Source organism: Taudactylus pleione, unplaced genomic scaffold (genome assembly GCF_031769625.1).
Source record: "Taudactylus pleione unplaced genomic scaffold, aTauple2 ptg000585l, whole genome shotgun sequence".
In the NCBI taxonomy this organism is placed as follows: Eukaryota; Metazoa; Chordata; class Amphibia; order Anura; family Myobatrachidae; genus Taudactylus; species Taudactylus pleione.
The window spans coordinates 5,172,677-5,192,292 of NW_028284987.1; positions in this window are offsets into that span (position 1 = coordinate 5,172,677).

Here is a 19,616-nt window from a genome sequence, read left to right on the forward strand (position 1 = left end):
TTTATACTTATTATTATTTTTATTTCCTATATATTACAATTACATTTGGTTACATACAGGACTGTAGACATACACACTATCTACGGTTGTATAGGTACAGAAATCAGGTAAAGGTAAGCGCTGAGTGTTTAGGTTTACAAAACTGTTCACAGACCTGCCGCTGGCCCACCCACCGCTGCACTGCCCTCACGCTGCCTGCCCACCACCGTCTTTTTTTAGACACGGTGAGGGAACAAACCTGCCCGGCCGGCGAGAGGACACCTATCCCCTGTGCTGGAGGGACCTTTCCGACATCAGGCTCTGGGCGGAGCTGAGAGCGGAGTACGGTGCACCTGACCCAGTGCTAAGGGGACAGCAGTCTGAGCAGGACACCTATCCCCTGTGCTGGAGGGACCTTTCCGACATCAAGCTCTGGGCGGAGCTGAGAGCGGAGTAAGGTGCACCTGACCCAGTGCTAAGGGGACAGCAGTCTGAGCAGGGGGTGGGGTAAGTGATGTCAGGAAAGGTATTTGTGCTGTGAGGGGGTCTGTGCTGTGAGGGGGGGGGTCAGTGCTGTGAGAGGGCTGTCTGTGCTGTGAAGGGGGGAGTCTGGTGAGAGGGGTCTGTGCTGTGAGGGGGGTCTGTGCTGTGAGGTGGAGGGGTCAGTGATGTGAGAGGGGGTCTGTGGGGAGAGGGGGGGGTCTTTGCTGTGAGGGGGAGGGGTCAGTGATGTGAGAGGGGGTCTGTGCAGTGAGGAGGAGGGGTCAGTGATGTGAGAGGGGGTCTGTGCTGTGAGGGGGGGAGTCTGTGCTGCGAAGGGGGTCTGTGCTGTGAGGTGGAGGGGTCAGTGATGTGAGAGGGGGTCTGTGGGGAGGGGGGTCTTTGCTGTGAGGGGGAGGGGTCAGTGATGTGAGAGGGGGTCTGTGCAGTGAGGAGGAGGGGTCAGTGATGTGAGAGGGGGTCTGTGCTGTGAGGGGGGGAGTCTGTGCTGCGAAGGGGGTCTGTGCTGTGAGGTGGAGGGGTCAGTGATGTGAGAGGGGGTCTGTGGGGAGGGGGGTCTTTGCTGTGAGGGGGAGGGGTCAGTGATGTGAGAGGGGGTCTGTGCTGTGAGGGGGAGGGGTCAGTGATGTGAGAGGGGGTCTGTGCTGTGAGGGGGGAGTCTGTGCTTTGAGGTGGGTCTGTGCTGTGGGGGGGGTCTGTGCTGTGAGGGGTCAGTGATGTGAAAGGGGGAGTCTGTGGTGAGGGGGGTCTGTGCTGTGAGGGGGGGGAGACTGATGAGAGGGATCTGTGCTGTGAGGGGGGTCTGTGCTGTGAGGTGGAGGGGTCAATGATGTGAGAGGGGGTCTGTGGGGAGATGGGTGGTCTTTGCTGTGAGGGGGAGGGATCAGTGATGTGAGAGGGGGTCTGTGCTGTGAGGGGGAGGGGTCAGTGATGTGAGAGGAGTTCTGTGGTAAGAGGGGGTGTCTGTGCTGAGAGGTGAGAGGGGTCAATAAATGTGAGAAAAAAGGGGGTCTGTGCTGTGAGAGGGGTCAGTGATGTGAGAAAGAGGGATTCTGTGCTGTGAGGGGGGGTCTGTGTTGAGAGGTGATCGGGGTGAGTGATGTGAGAAAGAGGGGGTCTGTTCTGTGAGGGGTCTGTGCTGAGAGGTGAGAGGGGTCTGTGCTGTGAGGGAAGGGGGCAGTCTGTGCTGAGAGGGGTTAGGCTGCTAGGGAGATGCTTAGGTTTAGGCTGCAGGAAGGGAGGGTTAGCTTTAGGGGAAGGGTTAGGATACTTATCGGCAGGTATCAGTGTCCTAACCTTGTCGGGATACTGAGCGCCGGCATCCCATACCCAGTCCATACATACATAGCTGATGTTTCAAGGCCGCAGTGGTGCTGTACACCTGCTGCTGCTGACTGGGAGGTAAGGGGCTACTGCTGGTTGCTCATCAGAGGTAGGTTATAGGATGTTTTAGGGACACGGGGCAGTAAAAGGCTGCACAAGAGCTTAACTGTGGCATGATGTGTAAGGGGCACTAATACTACATGGCATAATTTGCAAAGGGTATTACCGTGAGACATAATGTGTAAGAGGCATTAGTATGTGTGGAATAATGTGTAAGGGGCAATACTGTGTGGCATAATGTATAAGAGGCACTATTACTGCATGGCATAATGTGTTATAAGGGCACTATATATTGTGTGGCATAATGTGTATAAGGGGTACTTCAGTGTGGTACACTACAGTACATTGATGACATGGGGGCATGCCTTAAGAGCTCACCTCTTTTGAGTGTCCAAATCCCTTTTTACGACGTGCAAGCACCTTCGGCACGTACATAGGTACAGCCTTAAATTTTGCATACCCCCACTTAAAAATTCCCACTTCGACCACTGGTATAATGTATAAAAACACAGGTAACTGCAGAAACTAACTCTGACTATAGCAATCAATGAAATGTTTGCTTTTGTTTTGTATCTAAAGAAGAAGGGACATCATCACTTATTTTTCATAAAAGCATGTGAAAATTAACATTTTCACATACTTTTGTAAAAAATAAGTGTCCGGGCCATTCATCAAGTTCCGAAAAAGCATTTATTTCGGAACTTGATGGTGTAACTGAACACCACTTTCAGATGGTTTTCAGCCCCCGATAACCTTCACAGGCTGCTGTTTAGACGACTGCCTGTGAAAATTTACAAGACATCCACAGCAGAGAGACCTCTTCAGATCCTCCCTGCTGTGTCTGCACTGCAGAGCTCCAAAGCTCTCACTGCAGACATGTGACCCGGACTCATGAGAGAAGACAGGTGAGCCTGGGTGGGGAAAAGATGCGGCGGGGGGGATCAATGATTGGACAACAACGGGGGGGGAGTTTAACTCGCAGCGAGTTTAAAACATAATTATCACTAATGATATTTATGTCATGATGAATAGGCCCAAGAATACGATCACAAAAATGGTAGTATTTATTCCAGTTGTGAGCCAGGTATACACGTGTGTACAGCCATGGCCAAAAGTTTTGAGAATGACACAAGTATTGGTTTTTACTGCTGCGTTTTTATGATGGTAATTTGCATATACTCCAGAATGTCATGAAGAGTTATTAGATGAATTACAATTAATTGCAAAGTCCCTCTTTGCCATGACAATGAATTTAGGACCTGATTCAGAGCCACTCGCAAAAAGCGAGCGCTCACTCTGAATCAGGGTGGGCACTTGTTGTTTATGTTGCGGCCTCCCGGCCGCTCACATAGCTGTAGGTGACCACCCACAGCTTATGCGAGCGGCCAGGTAATGGCCTGCTTTTTTTATGTCATACCCACTCACTTGACAAAGAATTTTCTACATTCTTAGTCCTGCAAGAAAAGAAGACAGCAGCAGGGGGTTAGTGTTCCTGAGGATCGCCCATCTGTGCTGCCTTGGAGAAACTGGGGGAAGGTGGGGTTGCAGTGAGCCCTAGCTGGTGGGCGATCCTGTTGAGATTTCCGATCATCACAGTGTGATAAAGTGTAGGGAGCCACGGCTGCCCTTAGCCTCTTTAGCTCGAGCTGTAGGAAGATTGTCTGATAGGTTCGCCCTTCTGTGACATTGGCGGGTGGAAGAGACCACTAAGCATTATTTATGGGCCTGATTCAGAGATGGACACTATTGCACACCCACAGTGCCTTTGTACAAAGCGGCTGTGCAATAATATGCTAATGCTGCAGGAGGCGTATTGGATGTTTGTCAGTGACCGTGGTGAGCGAAAAAAATTGTGGGTTCCAGGGACCCCTCACTTTCAAAAATTGTGGTCCTAATCCACTGTTTTTAAGTACCATTACATATAGGGGTAAGGGCAGATAGCAGTTCGGTAACAGCTGGGGGCACTTAGCAGTTGGTATGGAGAAATTGTAGTAGAGCTGGGGCTAGATAGGGAGCTAGGGCGGGCAGAGCTGGGGCCAGGGAGGGGTAAGTGCAGAGCGTATTTGTGACAGCGCTAGGAGCAGGTAGTGGTGGGGGTAGTAAGGGGACAAGGGTAGATTGCAGCTGGTGCAGTACTGGGGTAACAAAGAGGTTAGGGGCAGGCAGTACTAAGGGTAGGGAGGGGGTAAGGATAGCTAGCAGCTGGGGTAGTACTGTGCTAAGAGGACGTTAGGGGCAGTGCTGGGTGTAGGAAGGGGGCAAGGGTAGATAGCTGGGGCAGTACTGGTGGCAAAGAGGAGGTTAGGGACTGCTGGGTGTAGGGAGGGTACAAGAGTAGTTAGCTGGGGCAGTATTAGGGGCAAGGATGAGGTTAGGGACAGGCAGTGCTTGGGGGTGGGGGCTGCACACAGCAATCAGGGTAAATGGGAAATACAGCTACACAGTTGGGGATAGTGAAGGCATGCACAGTTACACAGTCAGGATTAGGATGGAGGTGCACAGCTGGCCACTAATAATACTAGGGAAAGGGCCACTCAGCCGGCCAGTGAGTAAGGAACACCAGGGACAGGGGTCCTCACCTTTCAGGGCGCTCCTCTCCACCAGCACCGTTTTCACCTGTTTCTGCAGCACCAACAGGTCTGCAATGTTCTGCACCGCGGCCGATACCTCACCGTCCACAGCCAACAATTTCCCCGCCTGGGTCCGACATCCCCACTGACATTCCTCCCCCCTCCTCGTGTCCGAGATCCCCGATGAGGCACAGTAAATATAGAGTGGCTGCGGCGGCAGCAGAGTGTGTGGGAGAGGGACTGGAGTGTGGCTGCGTAAACCAAGACTCGTTAGCACAGATAGTGACTGCGTCTGAGACTCAAAGAGGAGCGGGCGGCATGGCAGCTGCAGAATGCAGACACAGAGGGAGGGGGAGTCGCAAGCACCAGGTGGATTCTGGGAGCTGTAGTGAGCAGTATGTCTCGGCGACAGTTGGTTGTGAAGCCGCCGGCGGTGATTGGATGCTGCAGAGCTACACAGAACAAACAGTGCATCCTACACGACCCGCTCAGTTTAAAAAAAGGGTCCCAAGGTTCCTGTAGTGCGTAAAAATGCGTTATAGCGTGTATTTTTGCGATCTCTGTTTGTACTTAGCGCTGTACCTGAGTGTTAGGAGAAATAATCATTGGCAATTGGGATTTTATGTAATTGTGACCAATTTATTAAAAATGGAGACAGTGGGCCTGATTGAGACTCACTTGCGAGCGCTCAGCGATGGTGGGCCAGTGCGCATGCGCACAATGGAGGTGGCTCCGTCGTGCGCATGCGCGAGACCCGGATAGCGACGGGCAAGCCATCGCTATGGGTCTCGCTACAAAGGGGGCGTGCTGTCGATGTTGAGTGACAGCATGCCCCCTTTGGTGGGTGGGCCGGGGGCGTGGCTGCCCAGACGGAGGCGTTCCCATGGGAACGCCTACCGTCTGGTGCCGGCCCCACTGACATCACAAGTGATGTGATGTCAGTGGGTGGACTTCTTTCTCTGTAAGAGCAAGAAGTCCACTGGGACTTGCGGCAACGAGACCCTACCATAAGGGTCTCGTCGCAAGCCCGATGGTCTTGACCATCTTCCTGGCCGCTCGCTATAGCTGTGGGTGGTCACCCACAGCTATGCGAGCGGCCAGGAGGCCGCTCTAAAAAAACAATAGGCGGGCTCTGATTCAGAGCGAGCGCTCTGTCAGAGCGTCCGGCTCTGAATCAGGCCCACGGTTACTAAAAGTCTGGTGAGGTCTTCACCCTCCGTCTCTTCTAATAGTTTTTATGTACGTATTGCCTGGGAAATAAGATGGCTCCTTTAGGGTGCCTCTTTCCGTGTTGTATGGTATACCTATGTGTCCCTTTTGCACCTCAGGTGTGACAACATATGTATAGCGAGATCCCCTGGTAGGCGGTCCCCTCTGGTGTGTGAGACCCATGGGTATGTAATCCTTCGTCCTGTGCTGCAGTATATGAGTTCTGTATCTCTCCTTACTGCTGTAGAACACCGCGTCTCCGCTTGTCAGTGGAGAGCCCCCACTGTCCCACGGGGCGATCTCTCAATTGGTGTACCTCAGTAACAGTGTGTGTTTATCTACGTCTGTTACTGTTGTGTTGGTCAGGAGGAGTTCTTCATGGTCTAGAGCAAATAGCCGCCTCTTGCTGGCTTCTCTGATCTGCTGCTGTGCCCGAAGACACATTATCGGATCATCTGTATTAGCATCGGCCATCTCAGTTACCCTCAGGTTGCTCAGGAAGACTGGTGTTTTCATACTGCAGAGGCCAGCGAAACTGCATTTGCAAGAACAGTGGGCATTGCCACCCCGTCTACACCCTTAAACGGCCGCAGCATGTCAATTGAAGAACGAGATCTGCACATGCACGATTCTCACCTCTTTGGAGATGTACATAAACCATTGGGTTTGCGTACATCTCTGAATCAGGCCCTATATACCTTAAAATAGTCATGTGTATGAAAGGAAATGAGAACTCTCTTTGTTACATGAGTGATATTTTTGTATTCAAACTTGCAATGTTTTATTATATCAGTATCTGTGTGCATATAAATGTACTAACCCTATATCGAATGTTCCAAAATCACCCAGTAACCGTCTAGTTGAATATATAGGACTCCTGATTACTGGCACCTCTGAGCATTTATGCAAAAGTACAGTAGGCAGAACCACAAATAAGCATAAATGCTGCAGGGGCAACTTTTTGCAAATTTGTACATGTCTGTGCTTAATTGAAAATGCAGGTTGGTATGTACACATCAATAAATGTAAGTGTCAGCACTCATGTTCTTATCCACTTCACTGCAAAAACAATTCTCATGTAGAAGCAACAACACTATTACAGTGAAGAAATCTTCTCCCGGTAAATTTTACGAAGAGTACCCCAATGGCTACAGCAGTACAACGCCATGCTCAAATGCTGCGGGGACTAAACTCTGGTATTCTTTGCATTCCGGAACTTTGTAAACCCAACAGCATCGCATCCTCCATAGAAACCTATGTGAGTTGCGGCTGCTGTCGGAATTGGAGGGACCACAGCAGATATTGGATATATACGCTGAGGTCCCTCCTTCATTCTGTACATTGGGGTGATACTAAATATTTGCGGGTATCCCCCAAAAATTGTGTTTTTTTGGGTGGAATATGCCGCAAATATGTCCCACATACTGTAAATTTAGGGCTTGGAACATGTAATGTCTGTAATCTCCCTACCCAGATTCTATGAAACATCCTTTAAGAAACACATTTGGGTTTGGACTCATCCTTTAGAGCTATGTCACCACTACACAGATGCTGTATGTACAGTACATGAGTAAGAGCTTAGGGCCTGATTCAGAGCCACTCGTAAGCGGCAGCTCGTTCGCTCCGAGCGATGTTTGCCCAACTGCGCATGCGTACGGATCGTTATACGCATGCGCGAACCAGTCAGTGCGGCCGAAATTCATGTGCTCGCAAAATAGCGAATGCCTGATAATTTGAGTGACATGAGGAGGCGTATGTGGGTGGTAACAGGGGAAGGTGTTTGAAAAATCCGATCGCAGGCGTGCTTAAAGGTCAAAACGGGCGTTTTATGGGTGTGCATAATTAAAACAGCAGCATCATTGACCATGTCACTGGGTTATTTTATAGTCAGAACTGCTCGCAAAATTGTGGTAGCAAAAACCAACCACAAGAATAGCGAGCAGTTCATATCCTGGTCGATGTACTCGATTAATCTAATAAATAGCGGACATGACGTAGGATGCGAGCGGCCAGGGGGCGTAGTTTCCCAAAAAACGTCCGCAAGTTTTGTTCGCTCGTTCAGACCTTGAGGCGTGAACAGACCGCAAACAGCGAACGGTTCATTTGAATAGCCACCCCTATTTTCTGGACGTGCGAGCGCTAATTGCGTCCGGCTCTGAATCAGGCCCTTAGATACTTCCTAACACCGGACAACCATGTACATCAAACAGGTAAGCTGGTGCTTGTCAAGGAGAGGCACTGGTTCATGCAGTGTTTTAAGGTCTGGGCTTCTAGTAAACACAAGACATATCCTAATCCTATTGTATATGCATTATATCAACTATGCATAATTTATCCTGAATCACTCTATATTCACATTTTTAACCAAAACTGTTTTAACTATTTAATAGTGATAACTAGTATTACAGACCCATCCTTGTCTGGTCGCAAACCGTGTCTAGCGTTGCCTATGTTGTGTGAGCAGTCTCTCAGAGGTACAGACTGCTATATTCTGCTGGTGTGTTTTTCTGCCGACACCTCCAGTGTAGGAAAATATAAAACTGAGGAGATATCACCAGTGTCGGCAGTCTATATGGCACCAACATTGGCTCTCACATTGCTTTATCCCATAATTGTCTTCCTCCAATGTTCATATGACCATGGGGTAGATGTACTAAGGGCCTGATTCAGAGCCACTCGTAAGCGGCAGCTCGTTCGCTCCGAGCGATGTTTGGCCAACTGCGCATGCGTACGGATCGTTATACGCATGCGCGAACCAGTCAGTGCGTCGAAAATCATGTGCTCGCAAAATAGCGAATGCCTGCTAATTTGAGTGACAGAATGAGGCGTATATGGGTGGTAACAGGGGAAGGTGCTTGAAAACGGGGAGTGGAAATCAGAACGCAGGCGTGCTTAAAGGTCAAAACGGGCGTTTTATGGGTGTGCATAATTAAAACAGCAGCGTCATTGACCACGTCACTGGGTTATTTTATAGCCAGAACTGCTCGCAAAATTGTGGTAGCAAAAACCGACCACAAGAATAGCGAGCAGTTCATACCCTGTTCGATGTACTCGATTAATCTAATAAATAGCGGACATGATGTAGGATGCGAGCGGCCAGGGGGCGTAGTTTCCCAAAAAACGTCCGCAAGTTTTGTTCGCTCGATCAGACCTAGAGGCGTGAACAGACCGCAAAGAGTGAACGGTTCATTTGAATAGCCACCCCTATTTTCAGGACGAGCGAGCGCTAATTGCGTCCGGCTCTGAATGAGGGCCTAAGCCTTGGAAGGAGATCAAGTACCAACCAATCAGCTCCTGTCATTTTTCAAACTCAGCCTGTAAAATGACAGGAGCTAATTGGTTGGTACTTTCTCTCTACAAGGCTTAGTACATCTCCCCCTTTGAAATGTTTATATAAGTGGGGCAGGTGTGTGAGTGCACTGCTCAGACGGGCCCCGGTAATAGCGGTATTGGGCGCCGGGTGTGCATATGCTACCATCCTGCTCTTACTGCGTGCCATTTGTTAGAGTTATATATAAGATATTCTACCATGTTTCCATTTATTCTAAAGTTGCAATATACTGGAAATAATTAAAAATTGATCATAGAGTTGCTTCTAACGCCAGTTAGTTTGATGGAATCACTTTATTGTAATTGGAAAAAAGTTTAAAAAGAAAAAGCAGATAATGATCACTGCATAGGTTCAAGCTGACTTTAATAGGTTTCTACACAGCGCTTTCTTTCCCCAGGTAAGCGGGCAGTTGTTGGGTGAAAGGAGTTGTGGGGTGTGTAGAGGCCTCTGGTGACCAGGCTGCCCGATTGTGCGCTGGACGGATGAGGAAACTTCTGTGAATCACTGATCTGTTGTTTGTACTTAGCGTCTCTCAGTTCTGCAGCAATGTATTCGTTGTGGTATGACGCCTGTGGCTTCCCAGCTGCTGTAGAACTACAACTTCCAGCATGCATTCCTGTATATTCCTAGCAGAGCAGACCTTTGCAACCACTGCAATGCTGGGACTTAATATTCCCCAGGTGCTGTGGAACTATAGCTGTCTATACTGTAGGTAATTAATAGTATATCTTCCAGAGGGACAAAAAATGGAGCAGTGTTTGTTTATTGACACTACAGTATTTACATTGTTGTCTTATAAACCTTATACATATGTATGACATCTGTGCAGTGCTATATGACACTTACAGTGCTCCCTTTTTCAATCGATTGCAAATTGCTGATGTATGGGGGCCTTTACCCTTTATCTCTCTCTCCTGCTCCCCACTACTCCTCACCTCTTTTCCTTCTCTTCAGCTCTTCCTCCTCCCTCTCACACATCTACTTCTTTCCCCCTTCTTGCTCTATCTAATCATTTCTTTCTCTCTCCCCCTCCTCTCTCTCTTCTCAGGCCCGCCAAGAGCCGTGCCGGGCGTGGGTAAAAGGGTGTGTGGCCTAATCGCAGTAGGCGTGGCAATGACCCCTTAAGCTTAAAAAAAAGAAAAGTTTTGCAGCGGCGCTGTGCGCTAGCGAGGGGGGCGCTGTGCGCTAGCGAGGGGGGCGCTGTGAGCCCCCTCAGCCCGGCGCATAACCAGTCTGTGATCAGCTCCACCTACAGGCAAAAGAGACTGCTGTGGCTGCTTCTTAGCAGCTGCGAGCAGTCTCCCAGTGCAGCCCAGCACACAGCAGCGTGTGCTAAGAGGGGGGAGTGGTGCCCCCCGCCGGGCCCCTCCAGGAAGTCCGGGTAAGTAGTACCCGCTCCCCCCCCCCTCAGCGCCCTTGTCTCTCCTGTCCCCCTCTTATATCCGTCCCCTCCTAATCCTCTCCTCACCTGCTCCTCCTCCCCTCTCTCTCTCCCCTATTCACATCTTTCTTCTCCACCCCAATTCTCTCACCACCCTCTCTCTTCCACCCTGTCTCCCACTGCCATCCACACTGCTCCCCCACTCCTCCCTCTCCCCTCCCCTTTCTTCTCTTCCACTTGACTCTTCCACTTACCTAGGGGGCCTATTCATCAACTCTAAAATTAACGTTTTTAAGGACATTTTCCTTAAATAACGTTATTTTAGTATTCATGAAGCCACTTAGCACAGGAGATATCACTGACATCTCCTTGCTAAGCTCCCCTGCGTTAATTTCCACACTCCGCATACATTAGTACATTAGTATGGAAATTATGGTAATCATCAAATTCCGAACATTATGTATTTTCGGAATTTTATGGAGTTACTATTCGCCACTGTGAGGTGGCGAATAGCAGGACAGACTTACCTACTTCCAGCTGTGCAGGTCCCCCGGAGTCTTCCTCCGGCGCTCTGATGCGTCCTCTGGCTCCGTCTGCAATGCTGATATTGTGTTCTACCAGCAGAACACAAAGTTTAGAAAAGAAAAAATTTTTTTTTTCTAAACTGCACTGTGTGCTGCTGGGAGACCACATGACAGACCAGCAGGACGGAGCCAGAGGCGCTGCAGCGGGCAGGTAACTGCGGGACCGGGGGAGGTGAGCGGAGGGGGGGTTGGGGGGCGCACACAAACTTACCGCAGCTGTAAGTAGTGCTGCGCATGTTCTGGGTTTACGATTGTAACAGCGCATGAGCAGCACTGCTTCCAGCTGCGGTAAGTTAGAGCAGGCAGGGAAAAGTATCTATTTCCCGAAAAGCTGTCATCGCAAAAATTACAGCTTTTCGGACTAGATGGTTATAGGGAGGAGGAATGATGAATTCCTCCGGTAATTAGGTAGAACTCCATGCGAGTTCTAAACCTAATTACTTCCATAGATATTTTAGGTATGATGAATAGGCCTCCTAACCTCTTAAGTCTCCCCGGCCCCCTAGTTTCCATCCCTACATTTGGATTAGACACAGGATCTATTGGAGTCTTTATGCAATTTTCTCGAATCAACAAAAATAAATGAAATACATTTCACAAATGTCTGTTGTTCTCCAGTTGCAGATCAGCATTTCCAAGAGAACTACTGTACAAGTAAAGTAATCACTCTTCTACTTTGTGGAGGACTCCCAGGGAGCTAATAGGTGCACTACAGACAGTGTTGCATTAGACCCTACTATTATGATGCTTTAGAAAAACAGGATTAATTTAATTCAACAATCTATTATTCATAGAAACAAATACTTAGTAATAACCATAACAAGAGATTTGCAGAATAACTTTGCATTTCCATATGCAGAAATCAATTTCTAGACACTTAGCTCATCTGTGCGGCCCTCTGACCTACTAACTGGAAATATATATACTTGGTCTACATTACTTTGTGAATGTAGATTTTTAAATTGCATATTGTTTATATAGATTCTCTCAGCAAGAGGTCAGTTCAAAACAACAAACAGAATAAAAGGATTAAGCTTTAAAGAAAATCATTAAAAGAACAAAACCTATGATTGGTGCTATAGACTAAACTGGGACTCAGAACACGTTAAGCATTACGCCACCATCCAAGTAGTACAGTAAACTGTAACTGCTAGAGACTGCTCTTGGGATGTGCTCCAAAAGTGTGTACTCAATATAATCAAGGGCGTTTTTCAAAGAAGTAACATGATTTGTTTTGTGAAATGCAAAATAATACAGAAAATAAAAGGTCACTACATTGAGTACCTTTATGCATTTCTTAAAAGACTAAGGGGGTCTATGTATTAATAATCGCAGTAGTGCAGCAATCATGAACAGTCCATCTGACGACTGACTGTTAAATTTTTTACAAAAAAGCCCCGGTTATGTACGTACTAACTAACTTACAGGGACAGTGGTAGCGATAACCGCTGTCCCTGCAAGTGACATCCCCGGCATATCGGAGGAGTCTCATATTTGTGAATTGCTCCTCCTGGGAATCAGACACTGCGTATGCGGACAATGTTAGTTTCCGGAGCTGGACAGAGGCAGCAGGAGAAGGACAGTAAGATCCCACTCTTACAATAATGCCTTCATATTAATAAAGCAGTTTATGCCAAATGAGGATGGAATAAGCAAAGTGACCAAACACCATGCACCCATACTTTTTTATACTTACCTCTCCGAAGTCCCACTTCAGCCGGAGTAGTGCTACACAAAACGCCATGGAAAATGGGCGCTGCTGCCAATTTCCCGGCATTTTGCGCATCGCAGTAGGGAAAACACCTGGAAAATGGCTGCTGCACCATTTTCCCGGTGTCCTGCGCATGCGGAGTAGACTCCGGGCACAGACTAGTGCCCGAAGTCTACTACTGCTGTCAGTTGGCTGGCAGCCACCAGGGAGAGAGGAGGGGGCCCAGAATGGGAATACATATGGGCCCCTCTTCTCTCTTAATACGACCCTGCCATCCTTGGTGCATAAATAAAGGGTTGGTATCTTCTAACTCAAAGGTTCAAGGCTCCCCAACAGCTCAGGTATTAGAGATATCCATGGTTGAGCACAGGTGATTAAATCAAATTGACTGAGGTAATAATTAGGGGTATGATTCAGAGTTGGGAATAGAGTAAAGGCCCCCATACATGGTGCAATATGCACCTTGCGATGTGACGGCCGATCTGATGGTCGTCGCACGGGAGCGTGCACTGGGCGATATCATACCCACACACGGAAAGTTATAGCAGCGATATCGTTCCAATCCGTCGGATCGATTGCTATATCGCACTGTGTATGGGGGTGCAAGTAAAGCTAGGTACACACTGTCAGATTTTTTTGATCGGGATGACAATCGGGACAATTATTCGGCTACAGGAAGTTCCCAATATTTGTGCTATTTCTAGTGGAATCGTTCGATGTCAAAAATCAGTTTTACTTACACACTACCCAATTTTAATAGCCAGAGGAATGGATCATAGGTGTGTTTTTGACTAGAAGGCAGGTTTTAAAAAAGGTGGGCCATTTTTTTTGTGTCAGGTGTTAGGATGGAAATGATTATTGTTTACCAATTTATTGACTAGGCTCCTATGTGTTCTTTTATTTGTGCCATCAAAATGGATTACCTACAAAACCAAGGGCGTGCTGTGTTTGCGGTCGCTGCTATTACTGTTTTAAATGACATTCAGAGGAAGAGAAGATTTCGGAGAAGGCGCTGCTGGTCCAAGGAAAGGCTGTTAAATAGAGATTCCATCTCCCATATGCCATTTTTGCATCAAATTAGTGAAAAGTACCCTGATGACTTTAGAAATTTCATCCAGGTTGGAGATTGATGTGGTGGGCAAGTCTTGGTGTGCAGTAAAAGCTAGCATGTCATAGTACGAAAGGCGTGGGGTGTAAACTTGCTGAGTCCCTGCTCCAAACCTTTAGACTCCTGCATTTGTTCAGTTCCTTTTTATGAACGGTAAGCAAGTTTGCAGTGTTGTTCTTTACAAATTCAGCATTGGCATGGGGGTGGTATGGCTTACATACCATATTTGTCGACTTGAGAATTCTTCTCCCTGTGGCCCCAACGCACGGATCCGCGATCACCACTAATATTCTCCCCATTCTGCCTACTTCACTAGGTAGTGGGTAGAATGCGGGAGAAGAGCCTACCCTTCCGGGGGTGCAGGGAGTTACCCGAAAAATTTGTGAGCCTCCTGCGAATTCCAGGAGGGTAGGCTGTTGCATACCTGTATAAGGAATTCAATGGCAGCAGCCCATTTTTGCTTATTCAAATAATGTGGTGACTTGCTTAGCCATAAACAGCGATGTTATTGATATATTCTCTGATAAAACAGTTTATTTCTGTATAGAGAATTACAGTAAGAGGAGGTACCCACAACTACCATTAATGTAGACCCCTAATAACAGTTTTCAATTTATGGAAACAAATTTATGACTGGCTGCAAAGGATCATGTTGTACGGTGATGTGTATTTATAAACTAAAATAAATGAATGGTATTACATTAGATCGATCAGCAAACATGACGTAGCCACATGCTTAACCATTGGTAGTTTTTTTACCTAAAGTTTGCATGAATACAAAACATGACTTAACGAAAATAATTACTTAAAAATGACATGCCTCATTAATGAGACTAATGCAGGATAATTGTGAAATATTTAAAAATGTATCCTACATCTATTGTGGAAATACACAATCCAGCATTAGCCACAAGACATTTATACACACAGAAATGGCAAATAAATGCTTGGCATGCCTGAGTGTGCAGTTAAACAGTAGTTTAAAAGCACTTAATTCCCACACCTGTGTTTAAAACTGGATGCTGATGCTGAAAGCCATAAAGCATACATATTACAGTCTGGACATATTATCCTGAAAATTAAGTCCCTACAGATTCAAACAAATAGAAAAACAGATAAAGGAAATCAATTAAGTAGTATATAAACAAGACATACACACATCGTTATTAGGGGAAATTAAAAATTAAATTCTAGGTCATTGTTGTGACATAATATGTTAAACACAATAATATTGTATGAGTTGGATGTACCTTCTGAAAACTTGGATGAAGGTCCACAAGAATTGTGGACATGACCAGTCGACAGATTAAAATTTCGCCACCATGACAGCCAAATGAACGTTTGATAGTGGCATAGTTTTATGAGTGAAGACGGGCCCTAACCACACCCCCGATGATAGTTTGACGCCAAAACAGCTCCACAGCTGCTCTAATCATGGCAGAGGCAAGAGACAGGTCTGGGCAAGCTGCCAAAGAAGATTCTTGAGAGAATGCTGCTACCAGTACAAGAGCGTAACTAGACCTTAAGGGAGCCCCATAGCAATTTTCACATGCCCCCCCACCCCTCCACACTCCCCCCTCCTCTCTCCCCGACTTACCTCTGGTGATTGCGTCCTCTTTCAGAGTGTGCTGTTCATGGCAGGCAGACCTCTCCCAGTATCAGTCAAAGAGGAGAGGTGGAGATGACCGGGAGGACAGATGTGCCTGCCTTGTGCAGCACACTGCTGGAGGATGTGACCACGGCTGGCCTGGCACCATAGGTGCGGGGGGAGGGCCAGGCCTGGAGGCGGTCCAGGCCCCATAGCAGCTGCACCAGTGTACCAGAGCCATACCAATGAATGGACCTGAAATGGAAACTACTGCATGGTCCATTTCTTTGATAGATGGGATTATGATTGCACACAGAAATACTATAAAAGAGTGAATCTTCGTAAACAGAAAATCATGATGCACCTGATATATATTCTGCCAGCAAAATAAGGTCACAAACGCCAAAAGGACCAAATCCAAAAGATGGTCGTACCTAAAAAGAATATAATAAACTTGTTAACATTCGCAGACAAATAAAAAGTAACTTAACACCTTCAATTAGTAGGACAACAACACCATTAAATGTAAATGTATAAATTATACTTACTTTACAGTGGTTTTTGTAGAACAAAAGCAAATGGCTAGAGAACACAGGAAAAATTACAAAAGAAGTAAAGGCCACGATGGCCAGGCCACTGTGGATGTGTGTGTGGGCAGAGAGCAGGCAGAAGAAAGTACAGGTACAGTACATACATGAGTTCCTCTAAGTGAGTTAATCACATGTTCTTTGTGACAGTGTAATGACCCCGCTTATACTAACATTACACAGTGACAGAGGCACACACAAAATAAATGAGGAAATTGTGAGACTCCCTGATAGAAACAAACAGCTTGAAAATGACCAGATATCCAGTCCAGCAAAAGTTTTGTTAGACCTTGTATTGGAATCTACTTTAGGACTGATAACAAACACATACTGTATACAGTGGTGGCCCTGCTCCCTGCCTGAGCTCGCCATCAGCTTGCTGCAGTTGAAAAGCCCGACCTCCACCCTCCCGCTGGCGTTATTGGGTAAGCGCTCGGGGAGGGAAGGGGCGCAGCTATGCAGCATAGTACTCCGGAACTGGGCGCATGGAAGCCGAGCGCCGGTCATAACTGTATACCAGTAGTAACTCATCTCTTTTCCAAAGTCCCTATAGTCATTTTGGATGGCAGCACAGAGGATGACATACCTACACAAATGGGAGAGGGAAGAGAAGTTTTTTGGTTGAGACAGCAACAAAACATAACCAAACACAGGACCTGATTCAGCAGTGATTGCAACTGCGAATATGCACGCAATTGGCTGATTGTTGTGTTCTGCAGTTGCACATGCGCGAAGACTACACTACGATCGGGACGCCGATTGCAATGACTATGCAGGGTGATTGACAGGAAGTACCGTTTGGGGGTGGTGACAGGGGGGGGGGGTGGTCAGCGTGCCAGTGCATTTGAACACAGTTGCAGACATTAGCATATCTTCGCAGTAAGACTGCGTGTGTAATCACTATTGCGATTGCATTTGCGATCCGTACTGAATCAGGCCTACAGTACAGAAGAAGAAATTGGCAGTTTGGTGAAGGAATGTATGGTGAAAGTAAGCCTCATAAAGGAACAAACACGTGAAGTGAAAACAACATTAAAATACATCCTGAATTTAACTGAATCCCAGTGTACTGGCAATATTTTAAAAACTCATTTGTGTAACTTTACCATGTTCATGCATGTTACATTTTTAGACAGTCAATCACATTAATGTTTTTGGAGTTGACTTATAGCATAGTTCAGAATTACATAAACTGGTCCTTAAGGTACCACAACAGTCCAGGTTTTATTTTAAGGATATATTTGCTTGAGCACAGTGTACATTGTGACAAAACATTACCTGACATTGTGATACTGACCTGTACTGCTGGTTTCAGAGTTGAAAATATAAAATTATACCCTCATACACAGACTACCAAATGTAGGTGCTGACAGTGTGAATTCTCATACTGGGTCTGATTCAGAGCCGAATGCTATTTGCGCTCGCTCGTTTAGAAAAAGGTGCTGGCTATATAAATTGACCGTTCGCTCTTTGCGGTCTGTTGACGCCTCTATGTCTGAACGAGCGAACAAAACATGCGGTCGTTATTTTGAAAAAAACGCCCCCTGGCCGCTCGCATCATACGTCATCTTCGCTATTTATTTGATTAATCGAGTACATCGAAAGGCGTATGAACTGCTCGCTATTCTTGTGGTTGCATTTTCCTACCGCAATCATGCGAGCAGTTCTGGCTAAAAGACACCCAACTGACGTGGTCGATGACGCTGCTTTGTTAATTATGCACACCCATAAAACGCCCGTTTTGACCTTTTGGCACGCCTGCATTCGGATCTCCACTCCCCGTTTTCAAGCACCTTCCCCTGTTACCACCCACAAACGCCTCTCTCTGTCACTCAAATTAGCAGGCATTCGCTATTTTGCGAGCACACGATTTTCGACTGCACTGACTGGTTCGCGCATGCGTACTAAAACCCGTACGCATGCGCAGTTGTGCGAACATCGCTCGGAGCGAACAAGCAGCCGCTTAGTTTTGGAACCTCTGATCTAACCAAAGAAAGATGACCGGTAGGCCTCTGTTTTACAGGTAACGATTCATATGATCTATTTTAAGACTTTTAAATATACATTTCTTACTGACAGGCAGACGTGGACTGGGCCACGGGGGATTCGGGCGGCTTTTTTTAAATCAGAGTGTATTTGCTTACCGGGCATTGACCCAGAAGTAGGTCCGGCAGTCTTCATTTGCACAGTCTGCACCACTGATTCCATTTACCGAAATCAACTGCGCCGGTAACATCAGGCGCCCCTGCCCTAGTCTTAGAGCCCAGGCTTTGTAGAAGGGTGGAGGCTGGAGCCCAGACTGCTGCAGACACAAAGACACCACTGACACAGAGGACCCAGTTCCGGAAGAAAACAACGAGGACAAGGAGGCGGATCTTAGCCGCACCTGGCAAGGTGCATGTCCTATGGCGGAAAGGATCAGCGTGGCAGTACGTACAGAGTAAATGTGTAAACTGGTTTCCTGTGTCACATCCACTTAGTCTTCTTCCTGCGTCACATCCTCCTGTCTACCTGCCTGTGTCACATCCATCTACCTGCCTGCATCACATCCATCTACCTCTATCCACCTGCATCACATCTACCTGTCTGTCTGTGTCACATCCACCTACCTATCTGTCATGTCCTCCTATCTGCCTGCCTGCCTGTGTGACATCCATCTACCTGCCTGCCTTTGTCATGTACACCTACCTGTCTGTGTCACGTCCAACTACCTGTATGTGTCACATCCACCTACCTGCCTGTGTCACATCCACCTACCTGTCTGCCCCAGGGACCAGCCACCCTATCACAGTGGCCACACGGTTCAGCCCCGGCCTGATCTATCCCTCCCTCCCCCTCTAGGCATCTACATATGCAGGACAGCCCCATAGGAGAGAACCAGGAAGTGGCTGCAGCCCGGAGCCTCCTGGGTTACACTGATCTCAGTAGTGCCTGAGGATGCAAAAGCGAAGGGGCATACATGTAAAACAGGGGAAAGGATCAGTGCGGCAGTTAATTACTGAGTAAAGCTGGCCATACACCAGGCCAACTTTCCTCCAACCATGCAACTATTTGGTTGGTTGGAATGAAAATCTGGTAATGTATGGGAGCAAATGACAATCAGCCATTTGCTTCCAAACACCGGAAAACAGACGAAAGCTGTTATTCAGACAAGTTGTTTAAAACAAACAGATTTAACCAACTTGCTTGAACAACCTTTTTCTTGTTTTCCGGTGTTTGGGAGCAAATTGCTGATTGTGATTTGTTCCCATACATTACCAGATTTTCATTCCAACCCACCATCTAGTTGGAAAGTTGGTCTGGTGTATGGCCAGCTTAATAAATGTGTAAACAAGTTGCTGGTGATAACGGTATGATGTAATAAGTGTGTGTGTGTGTGTCAGTGTGTGTGAGAGGCACAGAGTGTGTGTCAATGTGTGTGAGAGGCACAGAGTGAGTGTTAATGAGTGTGTGAGGCACAGAGTGTGTGTCAATGTGTGTGAGAGGCACAGAGTGAGTGTTAATGAGTGTGTGAGGCACAGAGGGTACATTTTAACTTTAGACTAAAGTGGATGCAGGTTGCTGTTATTATTATACTAAAGTGGACATGATTATATTTATTGAACTAAAGATGGTACAGATTAATATTATTATTATTATTATTATTATTATACAAATGCTGCTACTGACAATTATTATTAGACT